Source organism: Camarhynchus parvulus, chromosome 3 (assembly GCF_901933205.1).
Source record: "Camarhynchus parvulus chromosome 3, STF_HiC, whole genome shotgun sequence".
Taxonomy (NCBI): domain Eukaryota; kingdom Metazoa; phylum Chordata; class Aves; order Passeriformes; family Thraupidae; genus Camarhynchus; species Camarhynchus parvulus.
Window position 1 is genome coordinate 22,060,486 of NC_044573.1, and position 7,143 is coordinate 22,067,628.

Sequence of the window (7,143 nt, forward strand, 5' to 3'; positions counted from 1 at the left end):
GGCCAGCCAAAGGTCCGAGCCGAGGAGGGGGAGCACTGATGTGGTGGCACTGCTCACACTGCTGCTCTGAGAAAATTATTTAAGAGGATTAGGTTTTTAAGAATTCATGTACATTTTGAATAGATGCTTCTCTGCAAAAAAGACCCCAGATTAATTCAAAAAGTTGTCAAGTAACATAGAGGCCATATATTGTAAAATCTGTATAATCCAGACACTTGATTCCTAAAAAATGAAAACAGTATTTGAAGTGACAGGTCAGGAAAATCTTGCTTTTCTGGGTCTCTGTTGGATTTCTTGTGCCCCTGCTTCTTCCACACAAAGGACTCCCTCCCCTGTCCACATATTCCTTCCTTGCTTCATTTGCTGTATTGGGAAGAAGATAAAAACAGTGTGGTCAAAGAGACGGCAAAAAACCAAACCAAAACAACAAAAAAAACCACCCCAAAACAAAACAAGAAAAACTCCAGCAAACTATAAGAAGAGGCAAAGCTATTGGAAGAGGCAAAGCTAAGTATGATAGCACTGCAGTAAGTAAGGAAACACCATTTAAATTGGACATTATCCATGCAGTTTGCATTTGAGCATAGCCAAATAGATCTTGGTAAGTGCAGCCCAGCTGTGCTCCATTTACATATCCCCCTTTTCCAAAAGGAACAAAGATCCTTGCTGTAACACTCAGGAGAGGAAAGGGGAGACAACCAGATGGATTTAATGGTACACTTTCTGTAATTTCTTTACTATTTTTGGTTTTACTCTCTGAGGGAGGCAGGGAATGAAAGGCTTTAAAGCAGCTGCCTAGCACTGGTGTATAGAAGCTGGGGAAATGCACACTTTTGTGTGCAGAGGGGTGACAGGGACCTGTGCAGAGTATTCATCATGCTGCTCCTTCACTTCCCAGCAGAGCAAGCCCCTTCCTCTGCATTGTGCACTGCACTCATCATTCCCTGTGTCCTGAAAATGCCAAGCCATTATCGGGCTGCTCTCCTTTCTTTTGAAAATCTAGGTGTTTTAAACTTCACTTTTCAGAAACAGGTGGTTGGAAAAGTTGTCAGCCTCTGAGATGCAGTTAATCTTTGGACAAATATACTTTCAATGGTGCACTGTTGTCTAGCAACTATACTATAAACAGCCCTCCATTTGTCTCCTGTGGGTAATCACTGATTTCTTGGGGATTAAAGCTTAAGTAACACTCCAATCTAGGTGCATGCATCAGACCACAGCGTATTACAGCAGATTATGCAGCTTGCTTAACCATTTAGAATCACAACAGAAAACAGACAGACAGCTGCAATGATAGGAAAATGAGCACTGGCCTGTAAAGTAATTAGTATTTTGAGTTAAGTTGTGGAACATTCCACAGGCAGGCCTAAAACAATTCCTGTCATACAGAAGGGTGGGGTGTCAGATAAGCATCGTATCAGAGCATCTCATCTAGGCTGAGCCTGAGTTATTTCAGATATGTCTGGGTAGCTCTCTTGGTGCAGAGAACAGCCTCTGCCTGATCTGCATCTGCTGCCTCGTGCTGCATGGAGGGAGTTTTACCTTCCAGGGCTGAGCAGGACCCTGCTTCAGCGAGGTTCTGCAGCTCCCTGGTGGGCACTGAGGCTGGGGACTGCTTGAACAGAGTCTCTGTGTGTTGTGAATACAATCTGCTAGATACATCTGCTTCTATAGATCACCTTCTGCTTAAGAGACTGAGCCGTGCTCTCGCTAAATCACTGCATTTAGCACCTGCCCTCAGCAGAGCTCCCCTGCCCTGGCTGCTGGTAGTGCACGGGTAATGCCAGGCAATGAATGAGTGCTTTGCCTTCAGGAAAGGGCAGTCGTTTGCTTGGGTTTAAATAACATCTAAATCATTTCACTACATAGATAAAAATTACAGGCTCTAGAGTTAGAATAAGTCTCAGCATTTTTGGGATTGGAGTTTCTACTGTTGACCTCCCACACTGAAAGAAATACATGTCTGTGCGTGGGTAATGCTACATAGCTTTTGGAGAATGGGCGTTTAACTGAAGGAATTATGTTCAAGACATTTAAGATTTACCTTAAGAATTCACATTTTAAAGAGAGAAAGTTTGATAAAATCTGGAAAAACAAATCCCACCGTCCCCTTGTGATGCTTTTTTAATGGCTTGTTAGGGACCCACAAGGAGCAGCTCAAGTGTCCCCTTGTCCCTGCAGCACTCAGGCTCTCCAGGCTTTAGACATCAGGTCAGGAGGCAGCAGAGGCAGCACTCTCCCTCAGCCTGACCAAAACACTGCACACAGGAAAGGGTAAATTGTTGTGCCTGCCCTCTGCTTTCCCAGCCCTCTGAGCCAGAGTCTTTGCAGCTTCTGCAGCAGCAGATCCCTCTGTGGAAGCCCAAGAGGTGAACGTGGATGGAGAGCAGGAAAAGGGAAAATTCTCTCCAGGGCCAAGCCAGTGGGAGGGCTGCAGCTTTTGCTCCCAGCTGTGCCAAGAGGTATTTGAGGCTTATGGCCGGTGTTGGAGTGCCCAGCAGGTCAGTGGAGCAGTGCAAGGAGCACCCCAAATGCTGGGTTGAAACCTCCTTAGATGGAAGTGCTTCCCATGTGGGTGACTCTGGAAAGAGTCCATGGATATAAATGGCATCTCAGAAAATATGGGCTTAATTCAAATGCCCACAGGGTGCCTCTCTCTGAAACTCCACCATTTCAGAAACTTTCATTCTTAAGCAGTTGGCAACAAGGAAGGGCTGATCCTACTTCCCACAGCTGTGGAATGTAGGCTTTAAGGTTTTAGGATGTAATGACAGGGAGATGTTGTACCCTGCATCTTTTCCTAAGTGTTTAAAATAAGCTTCTGTTAGACCCAAGCAGGAACACAGGCACACTCCAGAGCTCTGTGTGTCTCAGAGTGGGAGGAGCTGGCTTTCTCTGGGAGCCTCTACACAAACAGTGTGATCCCACTGGGACTCGTTGAGTTTTCAGTTCTTGCCTCCAGAGACCCTTACTACTGTTTTGTCCTTCACTTTCAGATCCCCAGAGCAGTTACTTGGGTGTCCTTGTCCTTTTTTCTTCCTATCACTCTCTCCTTAAGGGGATGTGTGTGTAAAAGTTTGTGTTTCTTGCACAAGAAGTTTGAACTTTCAGCGACACAATGAAGTTACACACTGAATGGAGCAATTAATTAGATTCCCTCCCTATTTGTATTCAGAGAAATGATGGCATTATCATTATACTCTCCCCCTCTTTTTAAAGTCCTTTCCAAATCAGAGTAAATCCCTCCTCCCCCTGCACTGATTTCAGCTGACTCTGGAACAAACTCAAACAGAGCATGGACAAAGTCTTGGTCCTGTTGAATTTAATGGCAAAACTCCTGTTGTACTGAATTTTGAACAGTGAAAAATTCACTTTTGAATGAAAGAGGACAAATAATTTGAAGCCTCTTGGGGCTAATGAAAATCTGTCAATTGCTGTCAGCTGGATTTGTATCAGTGTAAGATAAAATAACATATATTTTGGTAAGACAGAGACAAAACACCTTCAAATATTTTGTGAAAGTAGTTACATGTCTAGTACTAGAGAAATTTTCATCACATAATGAAAATTAATGTTTAAGAAATTATTACCTCTGCAAAGGTGGTATCATGCATTGTGTCAGCATTTGAGATGTGGTCATTTTAAAAGCCAAGAACCTTGGCAATGCCCTTTGGAGATTATTGTTTGTTAAGAGTGTACATCAGGAATCAAGCAATCACAGAGAGTGCAATTAAGTGCATAATCACAGATATTTTTGACATCTGTCTACTTACAGGCTCCATGGCATTTTTTTGCATCTCTCTCCCTTGTGTCTTCAATTAATTTATCATGACCATCTGTGTTGTATTTTTTGCTGCTCAGCTTGCCTTACTACATCTGTTTTTTGGCTGAGTATTTCATGACACTTCATCATTTTCACTCAGAGCTAAAAGAACAGAATTTGCATTTACTCAGTTAAGTTGCTTGGTTAAGATAATCAGCAATTAAACAGACCACTACACTACTATGAAATGACTCTTAAGTGGTGAACAGAAAGGCAAGAAAGAAGCAAGAGCAGTTTATAAGCTGCAGCTCAGGTTTTGTGGTTCTGCACAGAGTTAAAACCATCAGAGGTTCTACATCTGCTCTGGGCTCACTGTGCACAGAGAGCAGGGACATGCCATGGCAGGAGGGGTGGTTGGTGATTGTGCTCTGGATGGTCTCCATGAGGGTGTAAGTGGTTTGCTTATGCCTGATTTTCTGTCCTTAATTTCTTCCTTTGCTCTAGTTAATCCTAATTTTAAGCAATGATTTTCCACTCCTGGCACTGCAACACCTGGTGATTCTCTTTTCTACGGCTTCAGGATTCTAGGTTTTAATAAACCATAGCTATCATCTTCTCCTAAAAAAGGGAAGGAGAGCAAAAAAAACCACAGCATCGGAGCCTACTCAGATACAACAAGGGGCCTGTCACTCAGGAGCTTGTAGAAGGTGACAGTAGAAAGGCTGTTCACTTCACTCACAGCTCTCCCTGCAATAATTCTGTAGTAAGTTTATCCCAGAGTGCTGGACAAAGTACAGCCTGCTCTGAATCATTCTGACTTTTCCTGAGAAAGAGCTGTATACCATGCCCATGCTCCAGCTGTGCTCTAGAGCACCATATCTAAGCAGGGGTCCTTTACTGGCCCAGGGCACTCCTTTCTCTCCTTTCTGAGCTGATTGTCTCACCCTCCTGGGGCAGAGGTCCCTGCCAGTGCACCTCCACAGCACAGATATCAATCCCAAGCCTTTCAGCCCTTCTGGGCACAGGCAACAACCCAACAACCCAGCCATGTGGAGGGAGAAAGGAGGCAGGGAGAGGGGAGAGAAAGAAATCTGTGCTGGAAAAGACATGGCAACATTAGCAGTTATTCTTAAATGGGCCTCAGCCTTGCAGAGCCTGGGGACTGCTGCTGGAGACTGAATGAACTTTCTCTTGTTTTGCTCATGATACACTTCTGTGTGGGTGGGCTAACTGGATTTGAAGTAAATAGCATGAAGATCTTTCCAGTAAATGAAAAACTGTTTTGCTGAGGGAAAACAAGCACTAAAAAAAAAAAACAAACCCAACACCAAAAACCAAACCAAACAAGGTATATTACTCTGATTACTCTGAAAGTGGCACTTTTCTAAGCAAGATTGTATGTCTGTGAAAAAGCAGAGTTCCCTCTGTGAGCCCCATGATATTAACTAGCATGCTTCAGCAGCTCAGACAAAAGCCAGCAGGCCAAATACAACCCTGCCATATTAAATTTGCTTTCTGTCAGTGATTGAGTGAGATTATTTTCTTGTGGTTGGAGCCATGCAGAAGACAGCAGCAATATGATTGTTACTGGTTGGAGAAGTCCATCCTCAGTGCCATTGTCAGAGGTCCATGACTTTGGCACCGAAATATGAAGGCTCTGCAGGCAGCAGCTGCAGTGTTAGCAGAGTGCTCAGGTGAGCCAGGGCAGCAGCTGACAAATGGTGAGAAAGAGCAGACCCATGTGCACTACACCACACACTGCTCAAATGCACTACAAATTGCAATATAGTGAAACCTGACTGTCATGGAGTGTCCTGGGAAATGTACCACTGGATAAATCTTCCGTCCATCTATGGTACCAGAGTGTTGCTACCAAGCCACTGATGATCTGAGTGCTGACTGATCTGGTAAGTCCTGACAGTACAACAGTGAAAGAATCCTTGGTTTCAACTGCTAAATAAAGTATGGGAGAGATGAATGATTTTTCAGTTGTGAGGCTTATATATATATCTGCAAGGAAATGTTCCCAGAGATATTCCCCAGTCATCAGTGTCTCTGATTCATGACAAGAACTTCCAGGAATTCACTGCGTTGAAAAGATAACCTGGAAAATATACCTGAAAACTAAGCATTTTCAAGGGGGGTTTCTTCTGCATTAGTCAGAGTTGATGACTTTTGAAAAAGCTTTTAATGTATGAGAATATAATGGTCTTTATTGGTGTAAGATGACTTTTCACTTAAACTCAACAATCCCATTTAGAGCAGAGCATACCCAGGATGCTATAAACCTCTACAAACTGGGCTGGCATTGAAGCTCAGGACGGACAAGTAATCCTCCACGGATAATTAGCACAGAAAAATGCTTCCAATCTCTTTGTTAGTCCAGTTGTATTTTTTGATCTAATAATAAACTAAACTTTAAACCCCCCCCCATCCTCATACATTTTAATTTAGACTGCACTGGGAATCCTGTAACCTGTAATATTTTTAGCTGGGCTGTTTTGGTTTATGTGTGTGCTGCACGCACATACATGGTCTGAAACACCTCTGTCCTCTGCCTGTGCGAGTGCTGCATGAACACCAAGAACTTGGGCCATAATTTGTGAAAGCTTTTCAGTGGGGCATGCTTGACCTCACACACATGCTCAGGTTGCAGGTGTCACTGAGTGCTGTCACCTGTCCCTGTGCTGTCCCCACCTAAGGCTGTAGCTCTGCAGCCCTCTGGCACAGCCTGGCTCTCCTGGGGTTTGGTGGGGGTTTGGCCAGTGATACCGGGGATGGTTTTGCACATTTTTGCACTGTGGGAAGAGGCTGGGTGAGGAACTGTGGGCTCACAGAGGACACTGTGGCCGTGTGTGTGACAGGGACCATCTAGTTCAGCCCCCTGCAATGAGCAGGGACATCTTCAGGTGGGTCAGGCTGCTCAGAGCATTGTCCAACCTGCCCTTGAATGTTTCCAGGGATGGGACACCCACCTCCTCACTGGGCAACCTGGGCCAGTGTTTCACTGGCCAATTGTAAAAACCTTCCTCCTCCTCTTCTTCCCCCCCATACCCTTCCAACTCCTGTGCCGACCCCTCATCCTTCTTCCTCCCTCCAAACCCTCGTGGCTTCTGTGGCTGAAGAGTGCTCAGCTCTGCTCTGTTCCGTTCCCAAAGGACTTGGTGAGAAATGAGTGAATAGTTGCAGTTTCCGCGCCGTTATTGTCGGTGCAAATTCCATCTACAGCAGTGAGTAGTGACCCCCGCAGGGTCTGCCGCCTGCCGCTGCCGCTGCCGGTGCCGGTGCCGGTGGGGTGCCCGGGCGGAGCTCACGGTCCCGGACCGAGCATCGGGCATCCCGTGGTCGCTATGGGAACGGGGCGGGCGGGGCGCGGGGGC